Here is a 24,150-nt window from a genome sequence, read left to right on the forward strand (position 1 = left end):
GATTCCTATTCTAAACATCAGGGAGCTGAATAAGTTCTTGAAAAAAAGCTGTCTTTTCACATGGTAACGCTCCAGGAAGTGCGCCTCCTAATCCAGGTAAAAATATTACCTTGGCTTCCCTGGATCTTCAGCACACGTATTTCTACAACCCTGCATACCAGAAGCAGCACTATCAATTCGTGGCGCTCTCATATGGACTCAAGTCAGTACCTCAAATATTCACCAAGTGCATTGATAGTTTCTGCTTTCATCAGACAGTAAGGTCAGCAGATATACCCCTACTTGAACCACCGGCTCAGCAAGGTTTTCCATGGCTGCCTGAATCAACCTGTTCAACTGGTTAGAGATAACAGTAAACATTGACAAGTCCTCTATGGAACCTCAGACGAGACTGTAGTTCTTGAGGGCAATACTGGACACTCCATTAGAAAAGATGTTTTCCTTTACAAACATTGAGGAAGCTCAAGCCATGGCACAGACCTTTTCTATTTAAGCAGTCCATCACAAGCAATACAAATCTCTGCAGGGCCTAATGTCACCCTGCCATAGGCTTTACACCTTTTTGCAGACTGCAAATGAGGCCTATCCAACAAGAAAAGGTCCATCAGTGGACAGAAATGGACTGCTCGACGGATGACACAAGATCTGCTATGGTCGAAGTTTCCGGCAAATGTGAATTGAGCCTTCCCATTCTATCGTTCAGCAGACTGAGTGGTGCTAGAGGCTTTCATGTAGGGATGTGGAGCTCACTTGCATAAGCTCTCGACCCAGGGCCTCTAGAAAGATACGAAAGTGTGTCAATAACATGGAGCTCTGTGCCATTAGACTGGGCGTACAGTTGTTCCTCACGAAACTGGCAAGTCATGCGGTCTTCATCAGAACAGAGAGAACAACATTTATGTTTTACATTGTCATGAATGAAGACCTGCCCAATATTGGAAGAGGCACAACTGCTATGGAATTGGGCCACCTCCCACCAAGTCAACATCACTGTAGAACATCTACCAGGACGCCAGAATAATCCGACATTTGCATCAAACACTATCAGTCTGTCACGAGTGGCAACTCGACCAGAATCAAGTGGACTGTATCTTTCACAAGTGGGTCACCCCACTGTGGACTTGTTCACAACTTGCAGCATCAGAAAATGCTGAAACTACGCCAGCAGGTTTTGGCAACCAGGACCCTAGGGCAGTGCCTTTTCCATCAAATGGTCCAATGCCGGACATAAGCTTTTCCTCTGTTTCCCCTGACTCCAAGGGTACTGAGAAAGCTCAAAGCCTTTAGTCTCACATTTTTTAACACACCAGTACTTGTACACTGCTCCTGAGACTATCTGCATTTCAGGCGATACTAGTGAAGATGCACCTATGACTCCTCTCCAGGCACAATTGAGACATACTCCATTACAACCTGTTGGCCTCTGAGCCTGGCTGAATGCTACTATTTAGAGTTTGCTCATTTGGACCTGCCAGTGGACTGCAGAAACATCCTGACGCAGGCATAAGCATTGGCAAGCACAACTGTGTATGACTCTGAATGGAAGTAATTCTGTGTATGGTGCAGAAGCAGAGGATTCCATCCAGTCTCCATATAACCGCATCCAATTCTTCAATATTTGCTATACCTAGCCATGAGTTGTCATGAATACTTGTCTGTGCGAGTCCCTCTGGCAGTAATATCAAGGTTCAGAACAGTCTTAGTCTTCTCTTTTCTCACAATAGATTATAAAGCAGTTTGAGTTGTATTGTATTGTAATTATATAGCGCTTAATACCCCTGAGGAGGCGTTGAAATGCTTTTTCGGCGAGAAGAACGCTACACCGGAACCCATAAAGTATTAGTGGTGAATTAGTGTAGTAAAATATGAAAGTGATTTGAGTGGTGGATATGTTAGTCAGTTATTTGGATTGAAAAGGATAGTGGAGGGATAGAAGAGTGTAGGAAGCTGGGTTTCTGTTGCAGTAAGCCTCCCCCCCCACACTTTTTGCCAGACTACTAGTGCACTTTGACTCTGTGCCCTGGGTCCCTGCCAATCAGGGTCCCAGAGCCTGTGTTTCCCAAAAACTGTACCTTGTACCCCCAATCGGCATCTCTCTAGCCACATGTCAGTCTCTTGTAAAAGGCACCATGGGTACCAAGGGCACTGTGGCCAGGGAAGGCCTCTTATTTTGCTACCCTTAGAGGCCCTGTACCTTTACACACACACACTACCATTGCAGGGTACATGTTTTGGTGCAGAACAAATTGAAGAGTCGATATGGCATGCATCCCTATGTGCCAAGCCTACAACCCACTACCCTGGCATAGGTCAGCCACCCCTCTAGCTGGGTGCACTATACCAGTGGTGAAGGTACAGGTGAATGAGCCCTGTACCCCCACAGTGTCTTAGCCAATTCTTAAACTTTGTAAGTGCAGTAATGCCATTAAGTGTAAATGTTGCTTGGAGTTTGTCATTACGAACTCCATAGCACCATAATGGCTTTAATGAACACTGGGACGTTTGGTATCCAACTTCTCAGCACATTAAACCCACACTGATGCCAGTGTGGGATTTAATGAGAAATGCACTTAGAGGGCATCTTAGAGATGCCCACTGAAAAACGACCAGCCTCTGGTGGGTTCCTTGACTGGTACACACCAGGCTGCCACTACGAGACATGTTTCTGGACCCCTGGTGTGAGAGCCTTCGCTCCCTGAGCCCAGAAACAAAGCCTTTCTTGGGCGGAGGTGTCCACACCTCCCCCAGGACAGGAAGAGCCATCTGTGGCTGGGGAGCTTCAAAGGCCTTGCAGCCTTCGTAATGCGACCCCCAGCCTCTCCCGCTATCAGGAGCAGGCCCCCTTCCTGTCTCCCCTCCTTTTCGGCAGGAAGACAGGCGGGAAAAATTTGCCAGCCCAGAAGGTGTGGCCACCTCTGCCAACCCCACCCCTCAGGTGGGGTAGGCGAGGTGAAGCCCACTCTTCAATGCCTGCCATCTTACAGATGGCAAGCACTCCCCAATCAGGATTAGGGATTGTGTTCACTCCCCCACGTGGGGTGAGCACACAGAGGTTGTAGTCACCCTAAGGTCAGTTGCCCATTGGCCACTGACCTTGAGACCCCTAAAACGCCCCCTAAATACAGTATTTAGGAGGCAGCCATGAACCAAGACAGCTAAGAAGAATAAGGACGATAGAAAACGCCCAGCAGAGGAGACTGCAGAAAAACAACTGACTTGGCCCCAGCCTAACGGCCTGTATGCAGTTTCCAGAGATTCTGCACCAAAAGTCGCCTTGTCCTGTAGCCAGCAACCTCCAGAACCCTGGGAGGACTGACTGCCTTCAACAAAGACCAGATTTCCTGTGAACAGCAGCTCTGTTCAAAAGAAAACTCCCAAGACAGACTCTGAGCCTGCTAAGGACAATGAAACCAGACGCCTGGAACCACCACTGCACCTGTCTCTTACGGCCCGAGATCAAGTGGCCCACCGGTTCCAGCGAGGTCCCCCAGCGCTCCAGAGTTTGAGTCCACCGTGGGTTAACCCCTCCAGGACTCCCCGACGTCGCCTGCAACCTCTGCAAGGAGACCCCCCAACCGCTAGTGGCCTGGTCAGGTGAAATCTGACCTCAAAAGACACCCCTGCATCCAGCCGCCCTGTACTCTGGAGACGAGAACCCGAGGTGCACCTACGTCTCCGAATCCTCTAACTTACCTGCCCAGCTGTTGGTTCTTTCCGGAGTTCTTCCTGGACCGAGTCTGCAGCTGAAAACTGAAAATCCCCATTGAAAACAACGGGGCACCCAACACCAAACCAGCACTTTGCACTCAGCTGCCCCTGCCTCACTGCGGGTGCACTTTGTGTGCTAAACAGGATCCCCCTTTGCCCTGAGCTTAACACCAGGAGCTGTGCTCCCACAACCCAGTGGCCTGCTCGTAAGCAGCCACAAACCGGAGGTCCCCTATCCCCCATTGGATAACATTGGGCCTCAGCACTCTCCACCCGGCCGCCCTAGTGCCGCTGAGGGTGCAACAAGAGTGCATCCTTGACCCTGGGGGAACCATTGTTGTAACCCCAGAAGCTCAACCCCAAAGACCGATTACTTACCTGGTAACCGGCAACTTTATTTCTCTACATAGGAACCTATTGACTGTTTTTCTCTGAAAAATGTTCTAAATGTGGAGTTGATTTGTATGGAAACCTAAAAAAGTGCAATTGTGCAAAACTGTTTTTACTTACCTTTTCTCTAGGAAATGTCCCAGTGGGATATCTAGGCATATCACACTGAGTAGAAAAAGTGATCTAAAAAGTAAGCTAAAATAAACTAAAAAGTAATCTGTACAGTAATTTCAAAACCTTGACTTACCTGTATTTCAAACAACTGCATTTGAACTTGCATTCACTTGTACGAACTGCATAATATTTTGCAAAGCATTTATTTCACTTACCTCTGCCAGGCTTGGCTTGGTTCTAGAAATAAAATAACTTAATATTTTTATACAAACAAAATTGGTCTGAATTCAGTCTTTAAGTTTGTGACAGTCATTTGCTGATTGAGTGTGTACAAGAAATGCTTAACACTACCCTCTAATAAAGCCTTACCTCTCGCCCACATTACCACAAATGGAGAGTAAGGTGCTAACTACTTTTACCTCTGCCTACCTTTTGGTTTCCACTGGACTCTGTGCACACTATTCCTCACTTTGGTATAGTATATATAGAACCAGCTTCCTACAGAGTGAAAAAGGTTTGCATTTATATAGAGCTTGCTACCCTTGAAGGGATGTTGAAGTGCTTTTTCGGCGAATATCACGCTACCCTGGAACCCACAAAATATTGGTGATGAATTAGTAGAGTGATATATGAAAGTAACTTGAGTGGTGGCTCTGTTAGTCGGTTATACACATATATTTTTGTTTGTTTTGGAGCTTGGAATGTGTAGAAGGGATGCGGAGTGGGAAGAGTCAGAGAGAAGGGTTTAGAAAGGCTTGTTTTGGGGATCAGAATAGTAAGAGGTATACGATGATGCAAGGAGGGGTAAGGGGTAGAGTAGGGGAGAGTCTAGAAATGGTTATTTTGGGTATCATAGTAGTGGTATGGGGTTTGGAATGAATGAGAGAGGAGCTAGAGGATAAATCGATAGAGGTATAGGGTGAGAAATGGGGTAGTGCATTGGAAAGAGGTAGAAAGAGGTTTGAGATGAGTCAGAATTGAGGTAGAGGATATATTGAGAGCGGTATAGGGTGAAAAATAGGGTAGTGCATTGTATATGCTGAATTAGAAGAAAAGTAATAAATGTATAGATACATAAGCACATAGAAGGTATATAGATGCACAAAGGAAGGTAGTATATGTGTATTAAATATGCATTAAATAAACTCTGGCTGTCAAGTGTGTTGTACTTTAATTTCGTTTATTTAAATATATTTTTTGTAAATCAGTAGAAAAGCAATTGTAGATAAATAGTTCTGATTAAAGATATACTTATTACAAGCATAGAATAATGTAACTAGCAGTAATATGTACATTTGTTAAGCAGAACTAATGAATAACTATATATATTTTAAACATAATTATTCTACACATTTATATAAAGCAATACATATATATAGGTACATATCTTTAGTACAAATAATGCTTATATACAGAGAGAAATGCTGTATATTTCTGTTTGCGTATGGTGGTTATGTAGTTTTCTGAAGATAAGGTGATTATCCGTGGAGCTTATGTTCTTTTCTTTCTGTGCCAGTTAAGCGCTGATCCGGAGAAGAACTACCTATTAGACCTGGCATTTCTTGGCGTAATTACCCCAGACTTTTTGCCTCTACCTCCTCTATTTTTGACTGACTTAGATGCTTTGGGCTCTTTGCCACTGCTGATCAGTGTCAAAGTGCAATTGCTCCCTATATAAAGTATAATGGTAATTGGTTGTCCATTATTGGTATGTTTGCCTTACTAGTGAAGTCCCTAGTAAAGTGCACTATGTGTGCCAGGGCTGCTAATGCAAATGCTACTATTGGGCCTGCAGCACTAATTGTGCCACCCACACCGGTAGCCTTAAAGAGGGCACTCAGGCCTGCCACTGCAGTGCCTGCGCGCAGTTTGTTAAACTGCCATGTTGTTCTGACAAGTGCGCCCACTTGCCAGACCTTACCCTTCCCTTTCTATGCACATCAGACACCCCTATGGTAGGTCCAAGGTACCCCCTGGGCAGGGTGCAGTGCATGTGAAAGGTAGGACATGTACTAAGGTGTGTACCATGTTGTGACAGTGAAATAAACTCCACTTCGTTTTTCACTGTTGAAAGGCCATCTTGCCCATAGGACAGAATGGGGAGGCTGTGTAATATGTTTTCCAGCCTATCTTCCCAAAGGCTTAAAATGGAGAGGTGAAGTTTAGTATGGCTGAACTCACAATGTAATAACACATCTTTTTATGAAGGTGGTTTTTTGTATTGTGTGTTTAGAAGCCACTCTTTTAGAAGTGGCTGAGTTTTTGTGCTCTAACATTTCTGTGTGTCTCTGCGTGGTTGTGGACTGACTGTCTGGATTTGAAAGCGATAGGATCTGGGGAATGACTTGACCCTGGGGAGGAGGTAAGACAGCAACAGGCTGACCTGCATCTGGAGTGTAGGGGGAGGAGTAGCCCCTAGAGGTGAAGAGGCCTGGGTTGCTGCCATAAAACAATTGTCCCATCTCCTGCTGAGTGATTGAGAATCCAGACCCCCACTAATCAAAGGAAGAAGGGTCACTGGCAGGGAGGCACCCAGAACTGGTTTGAACAGGTGTCAGTGCCCCCCTGAGCACAAAGACTTCAAAGCCATTGAGGGGTATAACTATGAGAGCTGAAGCCCCTGAACTTTGGAGAAGGGCTTGATCAAGATTGGACAAGACTGGAGCTACTTCGTGGTCAAGAGGAACCTTTGCCAAGGGAGAAACAACTGAAGAGACTGAAGGAAAGGACTGACCCTTGTTGTGTGTTCTGGGGCTGGCCTGCAGTTTGCTGTTTCAACCAAGGAAAGGCTAAAGGGACTTTGCTGTGTGCTGTGTCCGCCTGCTTAAAAGGACTTTGCTGTGCTGTGTCCTGAAGTAACTTATCCCCAAGGGCCCGAGGTGAGCTGACTCCCTGTTGCGGAAACTCAGGAACACAAAAGTTTCCAGGAGACTCTCAGCGACACTGTGTGCGTGAGCTTTTTGGCAGCCTGAGCCCTTCGTGAGGATCATCTTGTTATCGTGTGCACCAGAATCCAAGTGAGTCTCAGCGACGCTGTGTGCGTGTGCTTTGTGCAGCCTGAGACCTTCGAGAGGATTGCCTTGTTATCGTGCACCCGGAGTTAAAGTGAGTCTCAGCGACGCTGTGTGCATGTTCTTCGTGCAGCCTGAGACCTTCGTGTGGAGTGCCCGGTGATCGTGCACCCGAAGCTCAAGGGAGTCTCAGCGACGCTGTGTGCATGTGCCCTGTGGCAGCCTGAGATCTTCGTAGCAGTAGCGGCCCGGACCGGCAGCCCCGGAGGAGCTGAGCAGCCGGCCCGAGTCTGCCGTTGCCAATTCACAAAGATTGCATCAGAGGCCCAAGTCGCTGGAAGAGGAGAGGAGAGTGAGGTCGTACCCCCCAGGTAACGTGTGTCGATGCCTGGGGCGCGGTGCGGGCTCAGAGGGAGACGCTCTTTGCCTCTCTCATTCCGGCAGCGCGAGCCTCTGCTTCAGCTCGTTTCGCGGCCCGTACTGGCCAAGGGAGTGGCAGTACTGGGTCCAGAGTGTGGAGCTGTACTTTTTGTTGTACCATACCCGTGTTGGGGGCAACTGTTGACAAAGGCTGACTGCGAGTCAGCACGAGTGGCCGAGAGACCCCCTAAGGTAATGTGATTGGTATTGGAGTGTATTACGCATGACCTCATTTCTGCATAACGGAATACCTGATTGTTGTATTACGCATTGCATTATTTCTGCATAACGAACTACCTGATTAGTGTACTACACATGGCATTATTTCTGCATAACAAACTACCTAATTAGTGTACTATTCATTGCATTATTTCTGCATAACGAAGTACCTGGTTGTTGCGTTACGCATTGCATTACTTCTACATTGCAAGGTGCCCGATTGTTGCGTTAGGCATTGCATTATTTTGACATTGCACAGTGCCCGATTGTTGCGTTATGCATTGCATTACTTTTCCTTTGCAAAGTGCCTGATTCTAGCATTACGATCTGCATAATATTGTATTAGGACTACTGTGGAATGTTTAGAAGTGCTCATTAATATCGCCAGAATTGACAAGGGCTGGCTGGCCCAACAACCAACACATGTTGGATTTATATTGTGTGGTCTTATGGTATATCTTTTTATATAAACTTTATACTCGTTTTTATAAAACTCGTGTGGAGTCCATTTGTGGTGTCATCATTGGGTTGCTGTGAGCGTGGTTGCAAATACTTTACACATTTGCCTTGAAGATAAGCCTGGCTGCTCGTGCTAAGCTACCAAGGGGGTGTGCGGGGGCTATCTCAGAAGGTCTCCTTCCTTTCCCTGACAAGGAAACGCGGGTCCCAATTTGGCCTAAGGTACCTACCTCGGCCAACCAGGGATCCCGGGTCTAACATTTGGTGGCAGCGGTGGGATTTGAATGTGTATTTGCAAATTCACTCGCAGTGATTGGTGTACATCACAAGTTTAGCGCAGACCACGACGCAACCACATATTGTCTCAGAGGAGTCAAGTAGCCAGTGAGGCTGCAGAATTAGAGTTTGGCATTGAGGCATTGCTTACCTACAAAGTTGATCAATTGAGGCAATTTTGCAGAGCTTTGGGATGTCCCATGAAAAGTAGCGCTAAGAAGCAGGAGCTGCAAATGGCCTTGAGGGCCTGGTGGGAAGCCAAAGGGGCTCAGGAGGCGGGTGATGTTGAGGTGGATGAGGATGTCCTAGGGAATGGATTTGGTCCACTGGATTTGCCAGTGCAGGGACCAGCCTCAGGGGCTGGAAGTAGCCATGCAGGGAGGAGTTTTTCACCAGAGGAGCTGGAGGAAAATCAAAGGGTCAGAGAGCATGAGTTGGAGATTTTAAAACTTAAAACTCAAGCAGAAGAGAAGAAGCTGCTCATTGAAAGTGAAAAGCGAGCAGAGGAGAGCAGGAACGCTCTCGCCTTGGAAAAGAAATAGATTCTCTTAGCTCATGAGTTAAGCATGAGGGAACTGGAAATAAAGGTTAAACAGGCTGAGTCCAGTTCAAATGGTGGCAGCACACAACCAGTGCCAGTGGGGAAGGTGTACATTCCCAAAGACTTAGTGCGAGATTACCAGAGGGGTGATGATATATATGCGTGGTTCACAGCATATGAGATCACACTGAGAATGAATGAGGTGCCTGAAAAGCATTGGGGGGGCGGGCCTATGGAAACACTTTGAGGCTTCTGGGAGGGATGTTTTCCCCCCTTTAGAGAGGGCGGAAACCCTGACCTATGCCAATACGAAGAAGGCTTTATGCCTCCGGTATGGGCTCACTCCTGAACAGTACAGGCAAAAATTCAGGAACTTCAAGAAACTGGAATCCAGTACTTGGGTTGAGTGTGTGAATGCATACACATGTGCACTGGATGGTTGGATGAAGGGCAGCAAGGCAACTGATTTTAAGAGCTTATCCGATTTAATTAGTTGGGAACACTTGAGTAGTCTGTGTGTTCCAGAGCTGCGCCAGCGTCTTTTGGACAGTAAGCTGACTGATCCCAGTAAGCTTGCTGAAGAGGCGGACCGCTGGACCAGTACCCTTGTACCCTGCCACTACATTTTTTAATCCTTTAACATAGTCAACAACAAAGTTATATTCGAGTACTGACAACATCCACCTGGAGATTCTTGGAATGACACTACCTTCAAGCCCTCTTCCCCCTTTGAATAAGTGAACTAAGGGTTTGTCATATGTACGAACCTTAAATGGTAATCCCCACACAAAATATTTAAAGTGCTTTACGCCCCAACAACACGCTAAGGTCTCCTTCTCTATTACAAAATATGTCAGTTCAGCATCATGTAACCTCCTCGATGCAAACCCAATAACTTTCTCCACACCATCATTCATCTGCGTTAAAACGGCACCAATCCCAATTGCACTTGCATCAGTAGTAACAATAGTTTTAGCCTTGATATTAAAATGTCCGAGTAGGAGCATTCATAATACTGTGTTCGAGGCATATGAGCTGCAGATTGTACACTTTGCATAGATCACCATCTGGTGTTGGGCCCGGATGTTTGCAGTTTGTTTTTCCTCTTGGAAAGTCTTTGGAAGTCACGGGCTCGGTGACTCCTCCCTTGGATCATACTGCGCATGGGCTTCGGCTCCATCCTCAGATTGTTTTTTCCGCCATCGTGCTCGGATGTAATACTTCGTGCTCCGGCTCCGAACATTCCAGTTCGACGATCGAAGCAAATCCTCGCTCTCCGCGGTATTGTTTACATACTAATCTCCTCAATCACCTTCTTCTTCGACGCACTTTTGATTCCAGTCATCGACGGCGGCCTTCGGGCCTCTCCAGGCTCCGGTCACAGCTGATGGAAAGAACCCCATTCAAGAAGTGCCCTCGATGTGGGTCCAAATTCCCCCACACCAATCTTCATGAGGTGTGCAACCTCTGCCTCTTCCCGGAACACGAGGCTCGAGACTGTCCCGCCTGCAAGTCTTTTAGGTATAAAAAGACTATTCGAGATCGAAGGGCCAGAAGAAAAATGGCGCACTCCTCGACCTCCGTTCCAGTCGACCTCTTCGGGGACGACGTCGAAGCTCCGGGACACCAGCACACTGAAGAGGACCTCGTCAGTGCTTCCGAAGCCGACGACTCGGATGTGGAGGACATCACCCCGGCGCAGAGGATCGTGAGTAAAATACCCCCTCCCACACCCGCGCCGACACCCAAAAAGGCTTCGGTCATGCCTTCACCTTCGGGCCTAGGCAAGACCAAAGACACTGCTTCGAACACCCCACCTTCGGGCCCGGTAACGAAGCCAAGCAAGCCTTCCGGCGGCTCGGGCTCGAGCCAGCCTGCCAGCGGAACTGAAAAACACCCTTCAGCACAGAAGAAAAGATCGGCCTCTACCTCGACACCGAGCTCCGCATCAAAGTCCTCGGTGTCGAAACCTAGCCTCTCGGTGCCGACCAAACCTCATAAGGCCCTCGGCACCGACACTCCCGCACCCAGGCCGGTATCGGCACCGAACAAAAAATCGGAGGTCCCTAAAAAGCATGGCACAGATCAGCCAAAGAAGCCGTCGGCCCCGAAAACTTTGGCGCCGACCGATCAACCAGTGTCGCAAGAACTTTTTACACCGGATCCTTTACAAAAGACACTTACCAAGGATCCAAAAACTGGACATTTGGCACTTTCTTCCAAAAAGAGACTTTTGGACAGACCAACTCCACCTCCACCTCCAAAGAGGAAGGACTGTGCTACCTCCCCTTTCAGAGTGCCTCCTCCACCTCCTCCACCCTCTCCCCCTCTGCCCCCTCCACCTTCTCCACCCTGGCCTCATCGCTCTCCAACCCTGTCTCCAGACCATGATGATCAAGGGGACCCATACTACGACCCAGCAGATGTGCCACAAGACCCCACCCCTACAGAATCCCCAGACCCCTGGGATGATTATAATAATCCAGACATTCCAGATGTCCCACAAGATGACCTATATCCATCCAGGCCATCACCACCAGAAGACTCACTAGGTTTTCACCACCTACTTCAGAGGGTGGCACATTATCACAGGGTAGAGTTACACACTGACCCAGTAGAGGAAGATTTCCTCCTAGATACCTTTGATACAGCGCATAGGTCTACTGCTATATTACCTATGCTCAAAGGAGTAATAAAACATGCGCCAGAGGTTTTTAAAGACCCAGTCAGGGCTAGGGTCCTAAACCCGCGTATAGAAAAAAGTACAAAGCTGCCCCTACAGACCCTGCCTACATCAAAGGGCCAGCGCCACTGGATTCCCTAGTGGTATCCACCGCAAGAAAGAGATCAAATTCCCAGGCGTCAGGCGAAGCACCACCACCTGACAAGGAATCAAAGCTCCTGGACGCATCAGGAAAACGCACTGCGTCACAGGCAGCTAACATGTGGCGTATCGCCAACACTCAAGCGCTATTGGCCAGATACGACAGGGCGCATTATGATGAGCTAGAAACCATCATGCACCACCTCCCAGAAAAATATAAAAACAGGGCCAATGAACTAATTCAAGAGGGTAAAACCATAACCAATACCTCTATACGCTGTGCCTTAGACGCAGCAGACACAGCTTCCAGGGCCATTAACACCAGTGTCCTACTCCGTCGGCACGCTTGGCTGAGAGTGTCCGGCTTTAAACAGGAGTACAAGCCTCTATATTAAACCACCCGTTCGATCAGGAACATTTATTCGGCCCAAAGATAGATGAGGCCCTCGAAAAGATGAAAAAAGATACAGATACGGCGAAATCTATGGGAGCCCTACAGTCACACCCTCCTAGACGCTCCTTTCGCCGCTCTTCCTTTCGTGGCACGGGCAGAGGCTACTCCTCAGATACCGCGTCCACATCTTACAAATCCCCCCCTCAGTCCACCTTCACAAAAGGCTATCAAAGGGGCGGATATAGAGGAAATAACAATAAGGGCAGAGGCAAAACAAGTACTGCCCGCTCTGCCAAACCGCCTACCCAATGACTTTCCCCTGCTCCCCCCAGACCGTCCCACTCCGGTCGGGGGCAGACTACAAAATTTCCTTCACGTCTGGGAATCCATCACATCAGACAAGTGGGTGACCCAAATTATTTGTTCAGGGTACTGCCTGGAACTCACATATACCCCTCCCAACATTCCACCCAGGCAACGCCCAATGTCACAAGAACATTCCATGTTACTAAAGCAGGAGGTGATCTCCCTCCTACAAAAACACGCAATAGAACAGGTCCCCCAAGATCAGCAAAATGTAGGAGTCTACTCCCTATATTTTCTGATACCAAAAAGAGACGAGACTCTACGACCTATCTTAGATCTCCGGCCTCTAAACACGTACATACATTCAGACCATTTTCACATGGTAACACTTCAGCAGGTACTTCCGCTCCTCTACCAGAACGACTTTCTCACCACACTGGACTTGAAAGACGCGTACTTTCACTTTCCGGTACATCATGCCCACAGAAAGTACCTCAGATTCGTAGTGGACGGGCAACACTACCAGTTCAAGGTGCTCCCATTCGGGGTCACAACAGCACCACGAGTATTTACCAAGTGCCTAGCGGTAGTGGCGGCACACCTCAGAAGACAGCACATTCACGTCTTCGCGAATCTGGACGACTGGCTCATAAAAGGTTGAGGTTAACCAACCATTTTTCATTTAAGGGCAACCTAATATATAGACCTCCCGGCGCTAGATCCTCTTTTTTTCCTGCCCTGGGAACCCTCTTAGAGGACGCCTTGTTAGGTAATTCCCACACTATACTAGGTGATTTCAATTTCTATTTGGAGCGGGCCGATGACCCGGAAACAACGCGCCTGCTAGACCTTATGGAAGCCGCAGAGCTCTCTCAGCAAGTAACAGGTCCCTCACATTCGGCAGGACATTCCCTCGATGGGGTTTTTTCTAACATTCCCGAGTTATCTTTCTCGGGCCTTCTGCCACTGGCTTGGTCAGACCATGCTGGAGTACTGTTCAATCTTATTGTTAAACCCCACTTATCCAACGGGAGGTACCAACGCGAACAGAAGAAAGTTAGAGCTTGGAACAGGGTGGAAGCCGATACCCTATCTAAGGCACTAACAGCGTCTCTCACACCCACATCTAGTGATATGGAGGAGGCCGCCTCTTCGTACACTAGATGGCTTACGCAGGCGTGCAAAGAACTTGCACCTCTCAAATCGGCCGTATTCAAAAGAATGGTTCCCTCAGCCCCCTGGTACTCGAAGGAACTAAAAGTGCAAAAATGCATATGTAAGAGACTTGAACGGAATTGGAGGAAGGATTATTCGGATAAGGAAAAGGGGATTTATCTGGCAAGCATGGTTACATATAAACATATGTTACGTGCTGCAAAACAAAAGTTTTATGCCGCCCAAATAGAGGCGGCAAAAAACTCGGCCAAAGAGCTCTCTCTTACAATTACTATTCTGTCCTCTGTCAAGTCAGCCCCCGTCCAGTCAAGCACCGAGCTCTGTGAACAAATTGCGCTATTTTTTCAAACCAATGTCAACAACATCTTCACTAGTCTCGGTGATTCAGTTAGGCTTGGTCGCCAGACTGAGCCGGAAGTAGAAGACTTGGTTACACCGGCAGAAACTTTGGAGGCTTTTAGGCCACTAACCATGCAGGACACACTGGAACTACTTGCCAAAGCAAACTCCTGATCTCCATTGGATCCCTGCCCAATGAAAATTATTAAATTAGCCCCCATCCCCATAGCCTCCTATCTTACCCCTATTTGTAATGGTATGTTTGAAGGAGGGCAATTCCCAAAAATCTGGAAGGAGGCCTCCATTCTTCCACTATTAAAAAAACCGAGTCTGGACCCTTCGGATTCAAACAATTTCCGGCCCATTTCCCGTCTGCCTCTTCCAGCGAAACTAGTTGAAAAGGCTATGAATAAACAACTTACTGTCTTTTCGAAGAATACCCTCCTGCTTGACGCCTCCCAATACGGATTCAGGGAAGGACATAGCACCGAATCCGCTCTGGTCAAAGCCACGGAGGAAATTAGGTCGGCAGTGGATCAAGGAGGCAGAGCGACTCTGGTCCTTCTGGACCTATCGGCCGCGTTCGACACGGTCCATCACGGTTTGTTGATGGACCGTCTAAGGAAAGGAGGGATTCGGCATAAAGCATGGGATCTGCTCAACTCTTTCCTTTCGGACCGCAGCCAAACAGTGTCCCTGGGAAATTTTTCTTCCCAACCCTTCTCCTTACCATGTGGGGTTCCGCAGGGGTCTTCATTAAGCCCCACCTTGTTCAGCATTTATGTTACCTCCTTTGCTCCCATCATCAGACGCCACGGGTTTAGAGTCACATCGTACGCAGATGACACGCAAATCGTAGTGTCCTTACTTCCAGGTCTGGAAAAGGGGTTGGATCTCAACTTTCAGTCCTGCATGTCGGAAGTAGGGCACTGGATGGCTAGTAACTGTCTTAGGTTGAACTCTAATAAGACCGAGGTCCTGTTGTTTGGGAACAACCCCAATTTCTGGACACCCTTATGGTGGCCTCCAGAATTGGGGGCCCTTCCCATCCCGGTTGATAAGGTAAAAAATCTCGGCATGGTGGTGGATGCAAAACTTTCTATGGCCGCACAAGTTAAAGCGGTAGCCTCAAACTGGCTACATTCTGAGAATTCTTTAAAAAATCCTGATTCTGCTCCCCCCTGATTGCCGTATAACGGTGGTAACGACCTTGGTAACATCTAGACTCGACTACTGCAACAGTCTATACCTTAACATTCAGGAGAATTTGTTGCATAGACTGCAGTTATTGCAAAATGCTGCTGCCAGATTATTAACTGGCATCCCCAAATCAGCTCCCATTTCAAAGGCCATCCGAGATCTGCGCTGGCTTCCTGTTAAAAGCAGAGTCCAGTTTAAAGCACTGTACCTAGTTTTCAAGGCTCTGCATGAGGAAGGCTCCGATTTTTTTAATAAAACAATTCAAATGGTACGTCCCTTCACGACGGCTCGATCATCTGATGCTAATCTGACCACTGTTCCCGTTGTAAAAAAGGCCTGCTGGGGTGGACGTAGCTTTTCCTTTGGAGCTGCTAAGCTGTGGAACAGGCTGCCTCTCCACCTTCGTCGTATGGATAGCCTACTCTGTTTTAGAAAGTCGCTGAAGACCTGGCTGTTTGTAAATTAGTTGTTGCCTGTCTGGGTTTAGGGAGGAGTGGACAGCGCCAGGACACCTTTTTGGTAATCGAGCGCTCTATAAATCTCTATAACATAACATCAGAGAGGCCAGACGCCCTACCACTAGAGCCTGCTACGCTGCCAAGTGGAAAAGATTTGTGGTCTACTGCCACAATAACACTATCAATCCCCTAGACGCGTCTATACAGCATATTATATGCTACTTACTCCACCTACAAAGGTGTAACCTAGCCTATTCATACATTCGGCTACACCTCAAAGCCATTGCTGCTTACTTACAAAATAGGCAGCACCTCTCACTTTTCAGGGTACCTGCCATTAAAGCATTCATGGAAGGACTAAAGAGAATAATTCCCCCCAGGGTACCACCGTCACCTATATGGAACCTAAATATTGTTCTTACAAGGCTCATGGGGCCTCCCTTCGAACCTTTGCATAAATGGGAACTGCAATTCCTCACATGGAAAACAGCGTTCCTTGTAGCCATCACTTCCCTTAGAAGGGTCAGTGGAATACAAGCATTTACCATACAAGAACCTTTTCTTCAAATGCACCACAACAAAGTTGTTCTCCGTACCAACCCAAATTTCCTTCCAAAAGTCATTTCCCCTTTTCACTTAAACCAAACTGTGGAGTTACCAGTTTTTTTCTCGCAACCTCAAACCGTTGCAGAAAGGGCTCTACACACGCTAGACGTCAAACGAGCCCTACTTTACTATATCCAAAGGACACAACCTTTCAGGAAAACCAAACAACTGTTTGTCTCCTTCTCTCCACCACACAAAGGCAACCCCATCTCAAAATCAGGGATAGCTAGGTGGATTGTAAAATGCATCCAGATTTGCTACCACAAATCCAAGAGAACACTATCCGTTCCACCTAAAGCCCACTCTACACGAAAGATAGGGGCTTCCATGGCATTTCTGGGCAATATTCCACTACATGATATCTGCAAGGCAGCTACATGGTCAACACCGCACACTTTCACTAAACACTATTGTGTAGATGTGCAATCCAAGCAACAAGCTAGTGTGGGCCAAGCTGTACTAAAAACATTATTTCAAACCCCTGCAACAGATACTGGTGGTCGCCTCTGAGGTTGGGAACTGCTATATAATCTATGCAAAGTGTACAATCTGCAGCTCATATGCCTCGAACGGAATATGCTACTTACCAGTATGCATCTGTTCTTGGCATGTAGAGCTGCAGAGTTGTACACGCCCACCCGCCTCCCCGGCTACCTGTATCTGTTCCGGTATATCTTATTTAGATACAACATACATGGGTTTCTTCACTATAGTCACTAAGCTCCATCTTTCCCTACTGGCGAAAAACAATCTGAGGATCGAGCCGAAGCCCATGCGCAGTATGATCCAAGGGAGGAGTCACCGATCCCGTGACTTCCAAAGACTTTCCAAGAGTCAAAACAAACTGCAAACATCCGGGCCCAACACCAGATGGCAATCTATGCAAAGAGTACAACTCTGCAGCTCTACATGCCAAGAACAGATGCATACTGGTAAGTAGCATATTCCTTTTTATCATGCAAAATTCATAATCGCAATTAGCATTCCATTCAAATAAGATCCCTTTTTTCATTTGCACTCTTAAGGGTTCCACTATTTCAGTGAATCCTTTTACAAATTTCGAGCAGTACTCTGCCAGACCTAAAAATGACTTTAATTGTTCTTTATTCTGTGGGGCGGTGGCATCCTTGATAGCTGAAATAATACTTTTCTTAGGTTTGATGCCATCTTTACATATCTTGTGTTCTAGATACGTTACATAACTTTTTTTTGTTGACACTTTTCTTTTTTTATAGTAAGCCCATTACTTTGCAATCTTTTGAGAACTTCATCCAACGAGGTAAGGTGTCTTGAAGCTAAATCTAAATCAATCTGATGATATGCTGCAGACCTATCCATTACGCTAAAGACAATACCCCCACCCATTGCTGTCAGCATCTCAGAGATGTTGGGCAAAGGTTGCCTGTCCACCCAAATATTTGTATTTAAGTCACGTAAGTCCACACACAAACACATTTTCTTACCCCCATCCTTAGGTGCGACCACAATGGGGGCCAACCACTCTGAGGCTTCAGTGGGTTCTATGATGTGTTGTGCAAGCAATTTCTCAAGTTAATTTTGTAAGGGATCTCTCATCAAATATGACAAACTCCTCACCTTATGCACAACCGGAATTGCATTTTGTTTTTTAATTATCTTGTCAGAAAAATCCTTAAGTTTCCCTAGCTCCTCAGAAAAGACTTGTGGGTATTTTTCTATCAAACCCGACTGATATCTTCCATCAATCTCATGTATCACTTTGGAAATAACAGGCTCTCTTGCATTGGGATTCAGAATCATATTGAGATCTTTTTGTTGTCGCCACCCTAGTAAGTTGGATCCTTGCTTAGTCAAATACACTCGACCATTCACCCTTTTTCCACTAGACGAAATTACCATCCATTTCAATCCCAAAATATCAATCGTTTTTCCACCATATCCCACAGCCTTAATATCAGGCTTGTCCCAGGATTTGACATCTGCCCCATGTTCCCAGATTTTTAAATACATATCCATAGACAACAGTGTGTATAAACTACCTAAATCCACTAACATAGTAACGTTATGTCCGTCCAAATTTATGACACAATGAGACTTACTCAACAACGATGTACTTTCTTTAACAATATCACATTCCAAAATGGTATCATCATGATCTAATTCAAGATCTAATCCATCAACACATAACATAAACTCCTGAAGATTCTCACATATATCATCTACTTCCCGTATTTGAGTTTTTGTCCTACACGCTTTGGCTGGATTTCCCCTCTTCCTACAAGCTCTACACAACGCATTCCTGCCCATACATCTAGGTCTAGAAGCTATGTGCCCAGGAGCACCACAGCGATAACATTTAATATTTCTCCAACCAGTTCCTGAAACAGCAATGTTTGCATGAGCAGTATCATTAAACTTGCTAGGGAGTTTATTGGAAGCAGCAATATTTGCAGGAGCAGTATCACAAAATTTGTTTGGGACCTTATTGGTACATTTTGTAGATGAATTTGTTACTTTGGTTTCATCCACGCATCCTGCTTGAGTTTCCGCATCTTTGTCAACCTGTTCTTTGGACATTGTGGGATTGCTACAACTTTCCATCTCCTTAATCCATAAATCAGTATGCTCAAGACCCTTAGCTATTTGAATTGCCTCCTCTAAAGTTGAGTCTTTAATGAGCAATTTCTCTCACACTCTTTTATTATTGGTACACCTCACAATTTGGTCACGTATGAGGGAATCCGCTAAACCCTCACAGCGACAAGTCAGTGAAAGATCACATAACGCAGCAACATAAGTTGCAATATCTTCATCAATTTTTTTTTTTACGACAAAAGAATTTATGTCTTTCCAATACAACATTGACTTTAGTAGTGAATCTCAAATCCAGCATTTGCATAGTCATTTCAAACACATTGTTAGGTTGACCATCCCACATTCCTAGGAAATTTCAGGAAGATCCTTGTATAAGCGCCACCCTTCAACCCCTGAATGGTGAAGTAGAATCGCTTGCCTACGCACAGGACCATACTTATTTGCACCTGTGGCGAGAATGTAAGTTAAAAATAACTTCTTGGGGGAGGAGCTTAGCGCGCATCCAAGATGGTCGCGTGAGCACAGGGCTCCCCAGACCCTCGCCACTCCTCGCAATTTATCCTGATGATATCCTGATTTCTTGGACGGACTCTCGAAGGCGAACCTCGACTGAGTCCATAACTCTTTTCAGAATTTGAATCGGACTTGGGCGACCAGAATTACAGCACTTTGAACTTTTGAGGCCCACCTTGAGGCCGTGCCGGGGACTTGGTGACTTGTGGAGCCGGGTCGTAGTTGAACAACAACGGCAGTGGGACCTCATCGGTGGCCGTACCCCCACTTTCAGTTTCGTTTCCGGATCCTGACATGGTCTGATTGAGAGACTGTTTCGCTCGGCCGGGGACCAATCCAGCCTCCATTTAGTGTCATCGCTGCCTCCTCATTATAGCTTCTCGGGTCAAGTCGTGACTTTCTCCGGACCGTACGAGCCAGCTTCTTGGCCTGTTTGTGCCAGACCGGCCGGCGGCCATTTTCACCAGGTCTTGCGGGCCCCTCCGGGGTGCATCTTCCAACATGACGGGCAGGGGTGAACCCGAGAAGCGGAAGACCAAGACGTCTCTTCGTGGGGGACCGTTCCAGACAAATGTTATGGACTGTTACACTCAAGCCAAAGGATCCCCCGGGCTCTCCAGTAGTACCCCGGAGCACGCCAGAGACGACCCTTCTGCCCCTGTTGACTTGTCCCTGCAGGACATTATGGGCGCCATCGCCGGCATGAAGGAGACCATCGGCGAGCAGTATGAGGCTCTGGCTCGTAAAATTGACACGGTCGCCATTGATGTCACTCTAATCAGGGCCGACCTGTCTAAGACAAACGAGAAGGTGAAGTCATTGGATTTGAAGACTTCCAGCCTCACGGCCGATGTGTCGGAACTTCACACAGACCTTGGCACTCTGAAATCGGCCAACGACCTGATGTCCCATCGGCTGGAGGATTTTGAGAACAGGGCAAGACGCAACAACATTCGCGTCACAGGGGTTCCAGAGAATCCTGAGACTCGTTCGGCTGACCTCCTGGTCAAAGATCTTATTCTCACCCATCTTGCCCCTTCTGGACTGAGCAAGTTTTTCACTGTGGAGCGTGCACATCGTGTTCCGGGCGGTAAGCCCAAGCCTGGCGCGCCTCCGAGGCCTATCATCGCAAAACTTTTTCATTTCAGAGACCGTGATGCGATTTTGCAGGCTTCGAGAGTGCACGGCCCGGTGAAATTTGAAAACTCCTCTGTCAATTTTTTCCCGGACTACACTCAACTTGTCCAGAGACCGAGGATGGGCTTTCAGGGGGTTAAGCGACATCTCCGGGACCTGGGATTGAAGTATGCTATGCTTTTCCCTACCAGGCTTCGAGTGGAATACGAGGAACGGACCTTCTTTTTTGAGCGACCGGACAATGCGAGTGACTGGTTGGATTCCCTGCCTGGTCGGGGCGATCGAACGGGGCACCCTGGCGGTGCCGAGGGTGGTGAGCCTACACAGAAGTGACTTTCTGGTCTCTAACCCTGACAATCGGGCATTGCTCAGTTGGGTTCTACTTCTTTTGTATATTTTGCCTTATAGTAGTTTGAGTCCGGGTGGCGGGTGGAGACGGGCCTCTCTCCTCCTCCGGGGTCTTTTTGTAGAATGGGATTGTTAGGGCGACAGGCACACTGCATTTTGGGGTGGCTTTTTAGTCTGCAGGGGTGCAGGGAGGGGGGAGTTGTAATGGGTTTTGGTTGGGGGGTGGGAGAGGGTGTTTGTGTTTTCATACTCAAGGCGGCATAGTGGTTCTTTCTCTGCTTCAGGTGTTCTGCTCTCTGTGGGGGGACTCATGCAACTCTTGTGGGGATGGGGGGTAGTGGGTTGAGGTTGATAACTTGGAACGTTAATGGATTGGGGGATCGTATTAAACGGGGTGTTGTACTGCAATATTTGCGTCGTTTGACCCCTGATGTGGTACTCCTGCAGGAAACGCATTTGGTCGGCAATGTGTGTCATGCTATGAATAGGTGGGGGTACCGATTGGTTGCACACTCCGGGTTCACCACTGGTTCCAGAGGGGTTGGTATTCTGGTCCAGTCTTCCCTCCCACTAGAGATTGATAATGTCATCCTTGACGACAGAGGGCGTTATGCCGCCCTAACCGGTAGGTGGGAGGGTAAGACTCTTTCTTTAGACACGATATATGTTCCCCCAGGCCTCCAGACCTCCACTTTCTCTGATGTTGGTCGGATGTTGCTGGAACTCCCCGATAGTCTTCTCCTCATGGGTGGGGACTTCAACTCCGTGCTATCCGGCGATCTAGATCGCCACCCCCCCCGGGCCCTTCCCGTTTCCCAATCATGGCTTGGTGGGTTTTTGGACACCTTTGGTTTGGTGGATTGCTGGAGGTTAATGCATCCGACGCAATGTCAATACACCTTCCACTCCGGGGCTCATGGGAGTCTTTCCAGGCTTGATTACTTCCTCATGCCCGCGGCCCAGTCCCCCCACGTTGGGGAGGTAAGACACTTGGCCTGGGGCATTTCAGATCACTCCCCTGTGTGGCTTCTTTTCGACACGGGGACGCAAGCCGCGGGGCGGATCGCCCCTATTAACCCTTGGCATCTGCGCAACCCCAAGACTCGTAACAGCCTCATTAAGTCGCTCGACCACTACTTCCTGGAGAACGAGGGGTCTGTTTTGTCCTCAGTGTCCCTGTGGGAAGCCTTCAAAACTGTTATTCGTGGACAGGCCCTATCTTTAATAGTCGAGACCAAGAAAGTTAGGAATGCGGAGTTCGTGAAGCTGGAGGCCGAAATACTGGAGTTGGAGGCTGATCTCGACTTAGGTGTCACCCAGGATAAGCTCCACGCTCTTAGCTTGAAACAGTTTGAATATAAATCCCTTGTTACGGATGCTGCCAAGACAGTGTACAGGGAACAGCAAGGTAGACTGTATGATGTCGGGGATAAGGCGGGTAAATTGATTGCATGGCTTGATAAGAAGTAGAGAGTGAACCGTGTGGTCCCTGTGCTTCAGAATTCTGACGGTGTGCATGTGACTGACCCTGGCGAGATTGTGGAGTGTTTTGCTGACTATTCCCGTGTGGTCTACTCCCCGGTGTCTGATAGAGATGAGGATGACTCTCGTTTCTTGTTGAGGGACATTGCGCTGCCCTGCTTGTCTGAAGAGGATCGAGAGCGCATGGAGGCGTCGCTGTCGGCCGATGAGATTACTACTGCGATTCGTTCACTTCGTTCTGGCAAAGCTATGGGCCCCAATGGATTGCCTATTGAATTGTACAAATTACGCCCGGATAAAGTCGCACCGTTTCTCCGTGATATGTTTCTGGAGTCGCGTGAGCTCGGTTCCCTCCCTTGTGACCAGCGTCTGGCCACTATAGTTGTGATTCCTAAGGAGGGCAAGCCTCGTGATCGTTGTGCCTCATACAGGCCTATTTCCCTATTGAATGCTGAACCGAAGATTCTCGCCAAGGTCCTTGCTAATCGCTTACTCGCTGTCATCTGTGACCTGATTCATCCGGATCAATCTGGTTTCATTCCGCACTGGAACACTGCTCTCAACTTGCGGCGCTTACATGGCGTTCTCGCCAGGGCGGAGTTTCTCTCCGAGCCGGCCATCTTGGCTTCCTTAGACGCCACGATGGCCTTTGATACGATAGAATGGCCATATCTTTGGGCCACTCTGGCGAAGTTCGGTTTCGGTGCGGGGTTTATTAGTTGGGTGAGACTTCTATATACAGATCTGCTAGCTCAGGTTGTTGTCAATGGTAGGGTGTCCCAGCCCTTCGCTCTCGGGAGGGGTACTAGGCAGGGGTGTCCGTTGTCCCCCCTGCTCTTTGCTCTTGCTCTCGAACCGCTTGCAGCCTGGCTCCGATGGGAACCATCGATAAAGGGCATTCAGTGGGCCCCTGACTTTGAAGACCGGGTTTCGTTGTACGCCGACGATATTCTTTTGTACCTCACCTCCCCGCATGAATCCCTTAACGTCCTATTTGACGTCCTCACTTCTTTCGGTAAAAACTCCGGTTTGATCATTAATTGGTCTAAATCGTGTGTGTATGTTATCTCCGTTGGCCTCCCCCCCTTACCAAATAGGTTTCCCATTCAAATTTCGCAATCCGGTTTCAAGTACGTGGGGGTCTATGTATCGTTGGACCCGGCGGTCCGCCACGAGCGTAATCTCCTTCCCCCTCTCCGGCGATTGAAGTTGGACGTGGCTCGGTGGCGTAGATTGCCGTTGTCGCCACTCGGTCGAGCGGCACTTTTTAAAATGATGTCCCTGCCCCGATTTCTCTACGCACTCCAGAACTCCTTTGATATTATTCCGGCGGCCCACTTTCGGGAGGTGGAGGGTTTACAGAGGAGACTTGTTTGGGACGGTCGCGCACGTATCGCTCTGGCAAAACTGACTCTCCCCTGGTATGACGGGGGCATCGCGCTCCCGGACATCAGGAGGTATTATTGGGCCTCCCATTTGTCCGCCATCAACCATGCTACGAATGCACCCGGTCCGAATCCGGCTTTTGAGATGGATAAATATCAGTTGCCTGGTGGCAACTTCAACAGAGCGCTCTACTCTCGGACGGCGGGGAGGAACCTAACGGGACCCACTAAGATTGCAGTACGTGCGTGGAAGGATGCCAATGTGGCTGT

The sequence above is a fragment of the Triturus cristatus genome, chromosome 6 (genome assembly GCF_964204655.1).
Source record: "Triturus cristatus chromosome 6, aTriCri1.1, whole genome shotgun sequence".
NCBI lineage: Eukaryota > Metazoa > Chordata > Amphibia > Caudata > Salamandridae > Triturus > Triturus cristatus.